The 16,664-nt window shown below is 40.7% G+C and overlaps 3 non-coding genes across 3 annotated transcripts; all 3 read left to right on the top strand.

The window, feature by feature from the left end:
- Positions 1-9,337: 9,337 nt before the first annotated feature.
- LOC134997082 (U1 spliceosomal RNA) lies at positions 9,338-9,501 on the top strand. The gene has a single exon (XR_010199636.1). It is a non-coding gene; the product is annotated as a U1 spliceosomal RNA (small nuclear RNA).
- Positions 9,502-9,653: 152 nt separating this feature from the next.
- On the top strand, positions 9,654-9,816 carry LOC134997321 (U1 spliceosomal RNA). The gene has a single exon (XR_010199854.1). It is a non-coding gene; the product is annotated as a U1 spliceosomal RNA (small nuclear RNA).
- Positions 9,817-10,471: 655 nt separating this feature from the next.
- Positions 10,472-10,634, top strand: LOC134997156 (U1 spliceosomal RNA). The gene has a single exon (XR_010199707.1). It is a non-coding gene; the product is annotated as a U1 spliceosomal RNA (small nuclear RNA).
- Positions 10,635-16,664: the final 6,030 nt, after the last annotated feature.

Below are 16,664 nucleotides of genomic sequence, written 5' to 3'. Positions count from 1 at the left end.
AAGCTGGAAAGATGATTTTAATATATCACTTGTACATTTTGTATTGCTCTTCTGGTGACAATGTAGTTTGCTTTTGTCAATTACCATTTTAATAATCGGGTAAAGAAAATTAATTGGATTTTTGAAAGAAAACAATACTGTCAATATACTATTAAAACAAATTAAAATGGTAAAAGTTATTGTACTTTAAGTAAAAATAAAAGAGCAAAAATATCAATCCCAGTTTTGGATTACTTTAATTAACAAAAAAAAAATGCATATAGCAGAGGATAGTTTCAATCTGCCTACCTCTGGGTTATGGACCCAGCATGCTTCCATTACAGTACTCTGCTGCACATGTAAGTGCAAGAGATCCTGAAGCACTCACTCATCATGGGAAAGTACCAATGTGTTTCTTCATTGGTTGATGGAAGAAACATCATACAAAAACTCTCCACATTATTGACTTTTTAAAATGTTTCTAGGAATCGTTCTAGATGAATGCTTATTAGCCTTTGTCAGTATGTACTTTTGCAAAGTGTCGCGGAGGCGCAATCAGTTAGTGTGTAAGGCTTTTAACCAAAAGGTTGGTGGTTCAATCCCACCCAGGGACTTAATTGACCTTGTTATCAGATTTTGGTGATCTTTAAGTAGACAAGTCAAAATTTCAAACCCCCTGTTATGGTGTAGGGTACCTGGCCTTCTCTGATGTAATCAGAGTTAGATTTGATTCAGTGATTTTATAAAAACAGCTAGGAAGCACAATTTAGCAGTGGGTTGCAGAGAAAAAGAAAAATGCTGGCAGAAAAATCCAATTGAGTGATTAAACAGCTCTTCATTTTCTGGCTTTATTTTTATGCTAACTAATTTGTTCTCTGAAAAGTGTCCACAAAGCCAAGTATCTGATTAACATATTTGTAGGGATGGTTTTTCACCTATTACTAAATTAAACTTGCTTCATTGGAAAGGCAGCAAGATGCATCCTCATTTCAATATCTACTGAAATAATACAGGTTGACACCAGGAAACATTAACGCCACTGCATCCTTGCTGCTTTCTCATGTGGAAGTCTGTTTAATGTGAAAACAAGGTGATATCTAATTAGCACACAGGTAAGGAATTAAGAAAATCTTTATTTAAGGGTGAAGATGTTTCTCACAAAATCGTTGCCCCAATGCATCATTGAAATTCAAGCTGGAAAGATGATTTTAATATATCACTTGTACATTTTGTATTGCTCTTCTGGTGACAATGTAGTTTGTTTTTGTCAATTACCATTTTAATAATCGGGTAAAGAAAATTAATTGGATTTTTGAAAGAAAACAATACTGTCAATATACTATTAAAAAAAATTAAAATGGTAAAAGTTATTGTACTTTAAGTAAAAATAAAAGCTAAAATATCAATCCCAGTTTTGGATTACTTTAATGAACAAAAAAAAAATGCATATAGCAAAGGATAGTTTCAATCTGCCTACCTCTGGGTTATGGGCCCAGCATGCTTCCAGTGCAGTACTCTGCTGCACATGTAAGTGCAAGAGATCCTGAAGCACTCACTCATCATGCGAAAGTACCAATGTGTTTCTTCATTGGTTGCTGGAAGAAACATCTTACAAACACTCTCCAGATTATTGACTTTTTAAAGTTTTTCTAGGAAACGTTCTAGATGAATGCTTATTAGTCTTTGTCAGTATATACTTTTCGCAAAGTGTCTCTGTGGCGCAATCGGTTAGTGTGTTCAGCTATTAATCAAAAGGTTGGTGGTTCAATCCCACCCAGGGACGTAATTGACCTTGTGATCAGATTTTGGTGATATTTAAGTAGACAAGTCAAAATTGCAAACCCCCTCTTATGGTGTAGGGTACCTGGCCTTCTCTGATGTAATCAGAGTTAGATTTGATTCAGTGATTTTATAAAAACAGCTAGGAAGCACAATTTAGCAGTGGGTTGCAGAGAAAAAGAAATATGCTGGCAGAAAAATCCAATTGAATGATTAAACAGCTCTTCATTTTCTGGCTTTATTTTTATGCTAACTAATTTGTTCTCTGAAAAGTGTCCACAAAGCCAAGTATCTGATTAACATATTTGTAGTGATGGTTTTTCACCTATTACTAAATTAAACTTGCTTCATTGGAAAGGCAGCAAGATGCATCCTCATTTCAATATCTACTGAAATAATACAGGTTGACACCAGGAAACATTAACGCCACTGCATCCTTGCTGCTTTCTCATGTGGAAGTCTGTTTAATGTGAAAACAAGGTGATATCTAATTAGCACACAGGTAAGGAATTAAGAAAATCTTTATTTAAGGGTGAAGATGTTTCTCACAAAATCGTTGCCCCAATGCATCATTGAAATTCAAGCTGAAAAGATGATTTTAATATATCACTTGTACATTTTGTATTGCTCTTCTGGTGACAATGTAGTTTGTTTTTGTCAATTACCATTTTAATAATCGGGTAAAGAAAATTAATTGGATTTTTGAAAGAAAACAATACTGTCAATATACTATTAAAAAAAATTAAAATGGTAAAAGTTATTGTACTTTAAGTAAAAATAAAAGCTAAAATATCAATCCCAGTTTTGGATTACTTTAATGAACAAAAAAAAATGCATATAGCAAAGGATAGTTTCAATCTGCCTACCTCTGGGTTATGGGCCCAGCATGCTTCCAGTGCAGTACTCTGCTGCACATGTAAGTGCAAGAGATCCTGAAGCACTCACTCATCATGCGAAAGTACCAATGTGTTTCTTCATTGGTTGCTGGAAGAAACATCTTACAAAAACTCTCCAGATTATTGACTTTTTAAAGTTTTTCTAGGAAACGTTCTAGATGAATGCTTATTAGTCTTTGTCAGTATGTACTTTTTGCAAAGTGTCTCTGTGGCGCAATCGGTTAGTGTGTTCAGCTATTAATCAAAAGGTTGGTGGTTCAATCCCACCCAGGGACGTAATTGACCTTGTGATCAGATTTTGGTGATATTTAAGTAGACAAGTCAAAATTTCGAAAACCCCTGTTATGGTGTAGGGTACCTGGCCTTCTCTGATGTAATCAGAGTTAGATTTGATTCAGTGATTTTATAAAAACAGCTAGGAAGCACAATTTAGCAGTGGGTTGCAGAGAAAAAGAAATATGCTGGCAAAAAAATCCAATTGACTGATTAAACAGCTCTTCATTTTCTGGCTTTATTTTTATGCTAACAAATTTGTTCTCTGAAAAGTGTCCACAAAGCCAAGTATCTGATTAACATCTTTGTAGGGATGGTTTTTCACCTATTACTAAATTAAACTTGCTTCATTGGAAAGGCAGCAAGATGCATCCTCATTTCAATATCTACTGAAATAATACAGGTTGACACCAGGAAACATTAACGCCACTGCATCCTTGCTGCTTTCTCATGTGGAAGTCTGTTTAATGTGAAAACAAGGTGATATCTAATTAGCACACAGGTAAGGAATTAAGAAAATCTTTATTTAAGGGTGAAGATGTTTCTCACAAAATCGTTGCCCCAATGCATCATTGAAATTCAAGCTGGAAAGATGATTTTAATATATCACTTGTACATTTTGTATTGCTCTTCTGGTGACAATGTAGTTTGCTTTTGTCAATTACCATTTTAATAATCGGGTAAAGAAAATTAATTGGATTTTTGAAAGAAAACAATACTGTCAATATACTATTAAAACAAATTAAAATGGTAAAAGTTATTGTACTTTAAGTAAAAATAAAAGAGCAAAAATATCAATCCCAGTTTTGGATTACTTTAATTAACAAAAAAAAAATGCATATAGCAGAGGATAGTTTCAATCTGAATACCTCTGGGTTATGGACCCAGCATGCTTCCATTACAGTACTCTGCTGCACATGTAAGTGCAAGAGATCCTGAAGCACTCACTCATCATGGGAAAGTACCAATGTGTTTCTTCATTGGTTGATGGAAGAAACATCATACAAAAACTCTCCACATTATTGACTTTTTAAAATGTTTCTAGGAATCGTTCTAGATGAATGCTTATTAGCCTTTGTCAGTATGTACTTTTGCAAAGTGTCGCGGTGGCGCAATCAGTTAGTGTGTAAGGATTTTAACCAAAAGGTTGGTGGTTCAATCCCACCCAGGGACTTAATTGACCTTGTTATCAGATTTTGGTGATCTTTAAGTAGACAAGTCAAAATTTCAAACCCCCTGTTATGGTGTAGGGTACCTGGCCTTCTCTGATGTAATCAGAGTTAGATTTGATTCAGTGATTTTATAAAAACAGCTAGGAAGCACAATTTAGCAGTGGGTTGCAGAGAAAAAGAAAAATGCTGGCAGAAAAATCCAATTGAGTGATTAAACAGCTCTTCATTTTCTGGCTTTATTTTTATGCTAACTAATTTGTTCTCTGAAAAGTGTCCACAAAGCCAAGTATCTGATTAACATATTTGTAGGGATGGTTTTTCACCTATTACTAAATTAAACTTGCTTCATTGGAAAGGCAGCAAGATGCATCCTCATTTCAATATCTACTGAAATAATACAGGTTGACACCAGGAAACATTAACGCCACTGCATCCTTGCTGCTTTCTCATGTGGAAGTCTGTTTAATGTGAAAACAAGGTGATATCTAATTAGCACACAGGTAAGGAATTAAGAAAATCTTTATTTAAGGGTGAAGATGTTTCTCACAAAATCGTTGCCCCAATGCATCATTGAAATTCAAGCTGGAAAGATGATTTTAATATATCACTTGTACATTTTGTATTGCCCTTCTGGTGACAATGTAGTTTGTTTTTGTCAATTACCATTTTAATAATCGGGTAAAGAAAATTAATTGGATTTTTGAAAGAAAACAATACTGTCAATATACTATTAAAAAAAATTAAAATGGTAAAAGTTATTGTACTTTAAGTAAAAATAAAAGCTAAAATATCAATCCCAGTTTTGGATTACTTTAATGAACAAAAAAAAAATGCATATAGCAAAGGATAGTTTCAATCTGCCTACCTCTGGGTTATGGGCCCAGCATGCTTCCAGTGCAGTACTCTGCTGCACATGTAAGTGCAAGAGATCCTGAAGCACTCACTCATCATGCGAAAGTACCAATGTGTTTCTTCATTGGTTGCTGGAAGAAACATCTTACAAAAACTCTCCAGATTATTGACTTTTTAAAGTTTTTCTAGGAAACGTTCTAGATGAATGCTTATTAGTCTTTGTCAGTATGAACTTTTTGCAAAGTGTCTCTGTGGCGCAATCGGTTAGTGTGTTCAGCTATTAATCAAAAGGTTGGTGGTTCAATCCCACCCAGGGATGTAATTGACCTTGTGATCAGATTTTGGTGATATTTAAGTAGACAAGTCAAAATTTCGAAAACCCCTGTTATGGTGTAGGGTACCTGGCCTTCTCTGATGTAATCAGAGTTAGATTTGATTCAGTGATTTTATAAAAACAGCTAGGAAGCACAATTTAGCAGTGGGTTGCAGAGAAAAAGAAATATGCTGGCAAAAAAATCCAATTGACTGATTAAACAGCTCTTCATTTTCTGGCTTTATTTTTATGCTAACAAATTTGTTCTCTGAAAAGTGTCCACAAAGCCAAGTATCTGATTAACATCTTTGTAGGGATGGTTTTTCACCTATTACTAAATTAAACTTGCTTCATTGGAAAGGCAGCAAGATGCATCCTCATTTCAATATCTACTGAAATAATACAGGTTGACACCAGGAAACATTAACGCCACTGCATCCTTGCTGCTTTCTCATGTGGAAGTCTGTTTAATGTGAAAACAAGGTGATATCTAATTAGCACACAGGTAAGGAATTAAGAAAATCTTTATTTAAGGCTGAAGATGTTTCTCACAAAATCGTTGCCCCAATGCATCATTGAAATTCAAGCTGGAAAGATGATTTTAATATATCACTTGTACATTTTGTATTGCTCTTCTGGTGACAATGTAGTTTGCTTTTGTCAATTACCATTTTAATAATCGGGTAAAGAAAATTAATTGGATTTTTGAAAGAAAACAATACTGTCAATATACTATTAAAACAAATTAAAATGGTAAAAGTTATTGTACTTTAAGTAAAAATAAAAGAGCAAAAATATCAATCCCAGTTTTGGATTACTTTAATTAACAAAAAAAAATGCATATAGCAGAGGATAGTTTCAATCTGCCTACCTCTGGGTTATGGACCCAGCATGCTTCCATTACAGTACTCTGCTGCACATGTAAGTGCAAGAGATCCTGAAGCACTCACTCATCATGGGAAAGTACCAATGTGTTTCTTCATTGGTTGATGGAAGAAACATCATACAAAAACTCTCCACATTATTGACTTTTTAAAATGTTTCTAGGAATCGTTCTAGATGAATGCTTATTAGCCTTTGTCAGTATGTACTTTTGCAAAGTGTCGCGGTGGCGCAATCAGTTAGTGTGTAAGGCTATTAACCAAAAGGTTGGTGGTTCAATCCCACCCAGGGACTTAATTGACCTTGTTATCAGATTTTGGTGATCTTTAAGTAGACAAGTCAAAATTTCGAAAACCCCTGTTATGGTGTAGGGTACCTGGCCTTCTCTGATGTAATCAGAGTTAGATTTGATTCAGTGATTTTATAAAAACAGCTAGGAAGCACAATTTAGCAGTGGGTTGCAGAGAAAAAGAAATATGCTGGCAAAAAAATCCAATTGACTGATTAAACAGCTCTTCATTTTCTGGCTTTATTTTTATGCTAACAAATTTGTTCTCTGAAAAGTGTCCACAAAGCCAAGTATCTGATTAACATCTTTGTAGGGATGGTTTTTCACCTATTACTAAATTAAACTTGCTTCATTGGAAAGGCAGCAAGATGCATCCTCATTTCAATATCTACTGAAATAATACAGGTTGACACCAGGAAACATTAACGCCACTGCATCCTTGCTGCTTTCTCATGTGGAAGTCTGTTTAATGTGAAAACAAGGTGATATCTAATTAGCACACAGGTAAGGAATTAAGAAAATCTTTATTTAAGGGTGAAGATGTTTCTCACAAAATCGTTGCCCCAATGCATCATTGAAATTCAAGCTGGAAAGATGATTTTAATATATCACTTGTACATTTTGTATTGCTCTTCTGGTGACAATGTAGTTTGCTTTTGTCAATTACCATTTTAATAATCGGGTAAAGAAAATTAATTGGATTTTTGAAAGAAAACAATACTGTCAATATACTATTAAAACAAATTAAAATGGTAAAAGTTATTGTACTTTAAGTAAAAATAAAAGAGCAAAAATATCAATCCCAGTTTTGGATTACTTTAATTAACAAAAAAAAATGCATATAGCAGAGGATAGTTTCAATCTGCCTACCTCTGGGTTATGGACCCAGCATGCTTCCATTACAGTACTCTGCTGCACATGTAAGTGCAAGAGATCCTGAAGCACTCACTCATCATGGGAAAGTACCAATGTGTTTCTTCATTGGTTGATGGAAGAAACATCATACAAAAACTCTCCACATTATTGACTTTTTAAAATGTTTCTAGGAATCGTTCTAGATGAATGCTTATTAGCCTTTGTCAGTATGTACTTTTGCAAAGTGTCGCGGTGGCGCAATCAGTTAGTGTGTAAGGCTATTAACCAAAAGGTTGGTGGTTCAATCCCACCCAGGGACTTAATTGACCTTGTTATCAGATTTTGGTGATCTTTAAGTAGACAAGTCAAAATTTCAAACCCCCTGTTATGGTGTAGGGTACCTGGCCTTCTCTGATGTAATCAGAGTTAGATTTGATTCAGTGATTTTATAAAAACAGCTAGGAAGCACAATTTAGCAGTGGGTTGCAGAGAAAAAGAAAAATGCTGGCAGAAAAATCCAATTGAGTGATTAAACAGCTCTTCATTTTCTGGCTTTATTTTTATGCTAACTAATTTGTTCTCTGAAAAGTGTCCACAAAGCCAAGTATCTGATTAACATATTTGTAGGGATGGTTTTTCACCTATTACTAAATTAAACTTGCTTCATTGGAAAGGCAGCAAGATGCATCCTCATTTCAATATCTACTGAAATAATACAGGTTGACACCAGGAAACATTAACGCCACTGCATCCTTGCTGCTTTCTCATGTGGAAGTCTGTTTAATGTGAAAACAAGGTGATATCTAATTAGCACACAGGTAAGGAATTAAGAAAATCTTTATTTAAGGGTGAAGATGTTTCGCACAAAATCGTTGCCCCAATGCATCATTGAAATTCAAGCTGGAAAGATGATTTTAATATATCACTTGTACATTTTGTATTGCCCTTCTGGTGACAATGTAGTTTGTTTTTGTCAATTACCATTTTAATAATAGGGTAAAGAAAATTAAGTGGATTTTTGAAAGAAAACAATACTGTCAATATACTATTAAAACAAATTAAAATGGTAAAAGTTATTGTACTTTAAGTAAAAATAAAAGCTAAAATATCAATCCCAGTTTTGGATTACTTTAATGAACAACAAAAAAATGCATATAGCAAAGGATAGTTTCAATCTGCCTACCTCTGGGTTATGGACCCAGCATGCTTCCATTGCAGTACTCTGCTGCACATGTAAGTGCAAGAGATCCTGAAGCACTCACTCATCATGCGAAAGTACCAATGTGTTTCTTCATTGGTTGCTGGAAGAAACATCTTACAAACACTCTCCAGATTATTGACTTTTTAAAGTTTTTCTAGGAAACGTTCTAGATGAATGCTTATTAGTCTTTGTCAGTATATACTTTTTGCAAAGTGTCTCTGTGGCGCAATCGGTTAGTGTGTTCAGCTAACCCTTGTGCACTATCCTGACTTCTCCTCCTGTCTGCTTACTTTGTGCCTTCCAATGCACAATGCAAACTACAGGTAGTGCTGCAGGGCCCACACCCTTTTACTTGCCTTACGGAGCAGCTCTGGAGCTGTTTCAGTGCCAAGCTGCTGTAAGAAATAAGCTTGAATGCTTCAGAGGCTGGGGCATTGTCAACATGAGCCCCACACCAAAGGAGGGTGGAGGTGTTTAATGCGAACTAGGGGTCATCCAAGCGCCGCAAAAGGCCGCCATACCCTGCACGCCCCTTTTCTCTTTTCATATGCAGATGAGGATTGAAGCCAACTTTGACCCACTGCTTGGATGACATCACCATATGCAAATCCATCTGCTGCAGGCCTTCCCCCCGGAATGCTTGCACTAGTTGTTGCATTTGGTTTGTTGTTTGGGGGTGCTTCAGTATTAGGCAGCCTTCTGCCCTCCCATGTTCATCTGAAAATATGTGTTCTCCCTGCAGTTGTTGTCCCAAGATGAGAGTTCCCTTGTGCTGCCTCAGTTGAATCTCCTTTACTTGACAGAGATGTGCCTGAGCAGCGGCCCTCCCCAGCCCTATCCCAAATCATACTTATTTTGCATAGGAGATACCATGGTCATGAAGATTGTTCTCCCAGGGTGAGGTTCATTCATTGCATTTTGGGTATGCTGATCCCTGTGATTTCCCCAAATGTGGGTAACTCGACTGCATTATTTGTGGTAGTGGGGGACTGTGTTTGTGTTTTCCTCTGGTCAGCTCTGGTAAAAGTCAGATTTCTTTGTTTCAGATCTTCCTCTAGCCTTGTTCTTCTTTCGAGAGTTCCCTTGTGCTTCCTCAGTTGGATCTCCTTCAGTTGACAGGGCGGTGCCCGAGCAGCGACCCTCCCCAGCTCAAGCCCAACTCCTACTTACCTGCCAGGTGAGATACTATGATCATGAAGGTGCTTCTTCCAGGGCAAGGCTTACCCATTGCACTCTGGGTGTGCTGCCCCTGCGATTTCCCCAAATGTGGGAAACTTGACTGCATAATTTGTGTTTCCCCTGGTCGGCTCTCGTATAATTCAGATCTCTTTGTCTCAGGTCTCTCTCCAGCCTAGTTTGCTGTCTGTTTCCACTTCTTTTTTCTTGAGCCCCTCCCTTTTATACCCTTGTGCACTATCCTGACTTCTCCTCCTGTCTGCTTACTTTGTGCCTTCCAATGCACAATGCAAACTACACACCCTTTTACTTGCCTTACAGAGCAGCTCTGGAGCTGTTACAGTGCCAAGCTGCTGTAAGAAATCAGCTTGAATGCTTCAGGGGCTGGGGCATTGTCAACATGAGCCCCACACCGAAGGAGGGTGGGGGTGTTTAATGCGAACTAAGGGTCATCCAAGCGCCGCAAAAGGCCGCCATGCCCTGCATGCCCCTTTTCTCTTTTCATATGCAGATGAGGGTTCCAGCCAACTTTGGCCCACTGCTTGGATGACATCACCGTATGCAAATCCGTCTTCTGCAGAACTTCCCCCAGGAATGCTTGTACTAGTTGTTGCATTTGGTTTGTTGTTTGGGGGTGCTTCAGTATTAGGCAGCCTTCTGCCCTCCCATGTTCATCTGAAAATATGTGTTCTCCCTGCAGTTGTTGTCCCCAGATGAGAGTTCCCTTGTGCTGCCTCAGTTGAATCTCCTATACTTGACAGAGATGTGCCTGAGCAGCGGCCCTCCCCAGCCCTATCCCAAATCATACTTATTTTGCATAGGCGATACCATGGTCATGAAGATTGTTCTCCCAGGGTGAGGTTCATTCATTGCATTCTGGGTATGCTGACCCCTGTGATTTCCAAAATGTGGGAAACTTGACTGCATTATTTGTGGTAGTGGGGGACTGTGTTTGTGCTTTCCTCTGGTCAGCTCTGGTAAAAGTCAGATTTCTTTGTCTCAGATCTTCCTCTAGCCTTGTTCTTCTTTCGAGAGTTCCCTTGTGCTGCCTCAGTTGGATCTCCTTCACTTCACAGGGGGTGCCCGAGCAGCAATCCTCCACAGCTCTGGCCCAACTCCTACTTACCTGCCAGGTGAGATACTATGATCTTCACTGTTAGGGCAATCAGGATGTGGAATTCCCTGCCAGGGAAGGTGGTAATGGCGGACTCTGTAATTGGATTTAAAAAAGGAATGGATACATTTCTGAATGAAAAAGCTATCCAAGTTTATAATACTTAAAATATCAACATGGTTAATCCGGGGGTAACATGAGTTGTAGTAGCTAACTAGTCATAATACATTATTAAGCAAGTATGTAGAATCATCACAACTTAAAACAGGTTGAACACGATGGGCAATTTGCCTCTATTCAACCTCAAAAACTATGTTACTATATGTTACTATATTACTATGTTACTGTAGTATACAGAACACCACAATGCAATGAGCAGTGATAGTGAGCACTGATGAGGATACTAGAACTGACACTGAGCAGCAAGATGCAGCACTGGACTATTAGTAATGTACTGTAGTATGCTGAGCACAACAATGCAGCACAAGACAATGAGCAGTGATACTGAGCACTGATGAGGATACTACTGAGAACTGACACTGAGCAGGAGAGACACACTACTAGTATTACTGAGCAGCAATAAGTATCCACTGATACTGAGCACTGATATTGAGATTTCCACTGAGAGAACATAGCCACGTCCTCTCCGCTCTCTCTTCAATGCACGAGTAAAAATGGCGGCAACGCGCAGCTCTTTATATGGAATCCGAATCTCGCGAGAATCCGACAGCGGGATGATGACATTTTCCCTTGTTCATAGAATTTGGGAGTCATTTTGATCCCAAAGTATTATTAACCTCAATAACCATAATTTCCACTCATTTTCAGTCTATTCTTAACACCTTACACCTCACAATATTATTTTTAGTCCTAAAATTTGCACCGAGGTCGCTGGATGACTAAGCTCAGCGACCCAAGTGGCCGACACAAACACCTGGCCCATCTAGGAGTGGCACTGCAGTGTCACGCAGGATAGCCCTTCCAAAAAACACTCCCCAAACAGCACATGACGCAAAGAAAAAAAGAGGCGCAATGAGGTAGCTGTGTGACTAAGCTCAGCGACCCAAGTGGCCGACACAAACACCTGGCCCATCTAGGAGTGGCACTGCAGTGTCACGCAGGATGGCCCTTCCAAAAAACACTCCCCAAACAGCACATGACGCAAAGAAAAAAAGAGGCGCAATGAGGTAGCTGTGTGACTAAGCTCAGCGACCCAAGTGGCCGACACAAACACCTGGCCCATCTAGGAGTGGCACTGCAGTGTCACGCAGGATGGCCCTTCCAAAAACACTCCCCAAACAGCACATGACGCAAAGAAAAAAAGAGGCGCAATGAGGTAGCTGTGTGACTAAGCTCAGCGACCCAAGTGGCCGACACAAACACCTGGCCCATCTAGGAGTGGCACTGCAGTGTCACGCAGGATGGCCCTTCCAAAAAACACTCCCCAAACAGCACATGACGCAAAGAAAAAAAGAGGCGCAATGAGGTAGCTGTGTGACTAAGCTCAGCGACCCAAGTGGCCGACACAAACACCTGGCCCATCTAGGAGTGTCACTGCAGTGTCACGCAGGATGGCCCTTCCAAAAAACACTCCCCAAACAGCACATGACGCAAAGAAAAAAAGAGGCGCAATGAGGTAGCTGTGTGACTAAGCTCAGCGACCCAAGTGGCCGACACAAACACCTGGCCCATCTAGGAGTGGCACTGCAGTGTCACGCAGGATGGCCCTTCCAAAAAACACTCCCCAAACAGCACATGACGCAAAGAAAAATGAAAGAAAAAAGAGGTGCAAGATGGAATTGTCCTTGGGCACTCCCACCCACCCTTATGTTGTATAAACAGGACATGCACACTTTAACCAACCCATCATTTCAGTGACAGGGTCTGCCACACGACTGTGACTGAAATGACGGGTTGGTTTGGACCCCCACCAAAAAAGAAGCAATTAATCTCTCCTTGCACAAACTGGCTCTACAGAGGCAAGATGTCCACCTCATCATCATCCTCCGATTCATCACCGTGTACATCCCCCTCCTCACAGATTATCAATTCGTCCCCACTGGAATCTACCATCTCAGCTCCCTGTGTACTTTGTGGAGGCAATTGCTGCTGGTCAATGTCTCCACGGAGCAATTGATTATAATTCATTTTAATGAACATCATCTTCTCCACATTTTCTGGAAGTAACCTCGTACGCCGATTGCTGACAAGGTGAGCGGCGGCACTAAACACTCTTTCGGAGTACTACTTGTGGGAGGGCAACTTAGGTAGAATAAAGCCAGTTTGTGCAAGGGCCTCCAAATTGCCTCTTTTTCCTGCCAGTATACGTACGGACTGTCTGATGTGCCTACTTGGATGCGGTCACTCATATAATCCTCCACCATTCTTTCAATGGTGAGAGAATCATATGCAGTGACAGTAGACGTCATGTCCGTAATCGTTGGCAGGTCCTTCAGTCCGGACCAGATGTCAGCATCAGCAGTCGCACCAGACTGCCCTGCATCACCGCCAGCGGGTGGGCTCGGAATTCTGAGCCTTTTCCTCGCACCCCCAATTGCGGGAGAATGTGAAGGAGGAGCTGTTGACCGATCAAGTTCCACTTGACTTGATAATTTTCTCACCAGCAGGTCTTTGAACCCCTGCAGACTTGTGTCTGCCGGAAAGAGAGATACAACGTAGGTTTTAAATCTAGGATCGAGCACGGTGGCCAAAATGTAGTGCTCTGATTTCAACAGATTGACCACCCGTGAATCCTGGTTAAGCGAATGAAGGGCTCCATCCACAAGTCCCACATGCCTAGCGGAATCGCTCTGTCTTAGCTCCTCCTTCAATGTCTCCAGCTTCTTCTGCAAAAGCCTGATGACGGGAATGACCTGACTCAGGCTGGCAGTGTCTGAACTGACTTCACGTGTGGCAAGTTCAAAAGGTTGCAGAACCTTGCACAACGTTGAAATCATTCTCCACTGCGCTTGAGACAGGTGCATTCCACCTCCTATATCGTGGTCAGATGTATAGGCTTGAATGGCCTTTTGCTGCTCCTCCATCCTCTGAAGCATATAGAGGGTTGAATTCCACCTCGTTACCACTTCTTGCTTCAGATGATGGCAGGGCAGGTTCAGGCGTTTTTGGTGTTGCTCCAGTCTTCTGTACGTGGTGCCTGTACGCCGAAAGTGTCCCGCAATTCTTCTGGCCACCGACAGCATCTCTTGCACACCCCTGTCGTTTTTTAAATAATTCTGCACCACCAAATTCAAGGTATGTGCAAAACATGGGACGTGCTGGAATTTGCCCAGATATAATGCACGCACAATATTGCTGGCGTTGTCCGATGCCACAAATCCACAGGAGAGTCCAATTGGGGTAAGCCATTCTGCGATGATCTTCCTCAGTTGCCGTAAGAGGTTTTCAGCTGTGTGCGTATTCTGGAAAGCGGTGATACAAAGCGTAGCCTGCCTAGGAAAGAGTTGGCGTTTGCGAGATGCTGCTACTGGTGCCGCCGCTGCTGTTCTTGCGGCGGGAGTCAATACATCTACCCAGTGGGCTGTCACAGTCATATAGTCCTGAGTCTGCCCTGCCCCATTTGTCCACATGTCCGTGGTTAAGTGGACATTGGGTACAACTGCATTTTTTAGGACACTGGTGAGTCTTTTTCTGAGGTCTGTGTACATTTTCGGTATCGCCTGCCTAGAGAAATGGAACCTAGATGGTATTTGGTACCGGGGACACAGTACCTCAATCAAGTCTATAGTTGGCTCTGAAGTAATGATGGATACCGGAACCACGTTTCTCACCGCCCAGGATGCCAAGGCCTCAGTTATCCGCTTTGCAGCAGGATGACTGCTGTGATATTTCATCTTCCTTGCAAAGGACTGTTGGACAGTCAATTGCTTGGTGGAAGTAGTAAAAGTGGTCTTACGACTTCCCCTCTGGGATGACCATCGACTCCCAGCAGCAACAACAGCAGCGCCAGCAGCAGTAGGCGTTACACTCAAGGATGCATCGGAGGAATCCCAGGCAGGAGAGAACTCGTCAGAATTGCCAGTGACATGGCCTGCAGGACTATTGGCATTCCTGGGGAAGGAGGAAATTGACACTGAGGGAGTTGGTGGGGTGGTTTGCGTGAGCTTGGTTACAAGAGGAAGGGATTTACTGGTCAGTGGACTGCTTCCGCTGTCGCCCAAAGTTTTTGAACTTGTCACTGACTTATGATGAATGCGCTGCAGGTGACGTATAAGGGAGGATGTTCCGAGGTGGTTAACGTCCTTACCCCTACTTATTACAGCTTGACAAAGGCAACACACGGCTTGACACCTGTTGTTCGCATTTCTGTTGAAATACTTCCACACCGAAGAGCAGTTTTTTTTGGTATTTTCACCAGGCATGTCAATGGCCATATTCCTCCCACGGACAACAGGTGTCTCCCCGGGTGCCTGACTTAAACAAACCACCTCACCTCCCCAGCGCCAGCAACACCCATATCCTCCTCATCCTGGTGTACTTCAACACTGACATCTTCAATCTGACTATCAGGAACTGGACTGCGGGTGCTCCTTCCAGCACTTGCAGGGGGTGTGCAAATGGTGGAAGGTGCATGCTCTTCACGTCCAGTGTTGGGAAGGTCAGGCATCGCAACCGACACAATTGGACTCTCCTTGTGGATTTGTGATTTTGAAGAACGCACAGTTCTTTGCTGTGCTTTTGCCAGCTTAAGTCTTTTCATTTTTCTAGCGAGAGGCTGAGTGCTTCCATCCTCATGTGAAGCTGAACCACTAGCCATGAACATAGGCCAGGGCCTCAGCCGTTCCTTGCCACTCCGTGTGGTAAATGGCATATTGGCAAGTTTACGCTTCTCCTCCGACGATTTTTATTTAGATTTTTGAGTCCTTTTTTTTACTGATCTTTTGTGTTTTGAATTTTACATGCTCTGTACTATGACATTGGGCATCGGCCTCGGCAGACGACGTTGATGGAATTTCATCGTCTCGGCCATGACTAGTGGCAGCAGCTTCAGCACGAGGTGGAAGTGGATCTTGATCTTTCCCTATTTTTGGAACCTCAACATTTTTGTTCTCCATATTTTAATAGGCACAACTAAAAGGCACCTCAGGTAAACAATGGAGATGGATGGATACTAGTATACTTATGGATGACGAGTGACTGACGACACAGAGGTAGCTACAGCCGTGGACTACCGTACTGCGTCTGCTAGTATAGAGATGATAATTAATGATATAAAAAAAATATATATATAACTACTGTAGGTATATATTATATAATGACGGACCTGGTGGACACTGTCAGCAGACTGCTAAACTACTAGTATGATGAAGACAGAAAAAAAAACCCCACCACAGGTAGGTAGGTATACAATTATGGACGAGCACTGACGACACAGAGATAGCCACAGCCGTGGCCTACCGTACTGCGTCTGCTAGTATAGAGATGATAATTAATGATATAAAAAAAAATATATATAACTACTGTAGGTATATATAATGTAATGACGGACCTGGTGGACACTGTCAGCAGACTGCTAAACTACTAGTATGAAGAAGATAGAAAAAAAACTTCACCACAGGTAGGTATACAATTATGGACGAGTGACGACACAGAGGTAGGTACAGCCGTGGACTACCGTACTGCGTCTGCTAGTATAGATAATATACTAAATATATTACTACTGTAGGTATATAATATAATGACGGACCTGGTGGACACTGTCAGCAGACTCCTAAACTACTAGTATGAAGAAGATAGAAAAAAAAACCCACCACAGGTAGGTAGGTATACAATTATGGATGAGCACTGACGACACAGAGATAGCCACAGCCGTGGCCTACCGTACTGCGTCTGCTAGCATAGATAATATACTAAATATATTAC

This window comes from Pseudophryne corroboree, unplaced genomic scaffold (genome assembly GCF_028390025.1).
Source record: "Pseudophryne corroboree isolate aPseCor3 unplaced genomic scaffold, aPseCor3.hap2 scaffold_144, whole genome shotgun sequence".
Lineage (NCBI taxonomy): Eukaryota > Metazoa > Chordata > Amphibia > Anura > Myobatrachidae > Pseudophryne > Pseudophryne corroboree.
Note: the sequence above shows the minus strand (reverse complement) of the source record. Positions and strands in the feature narration are given on the sequence as shown.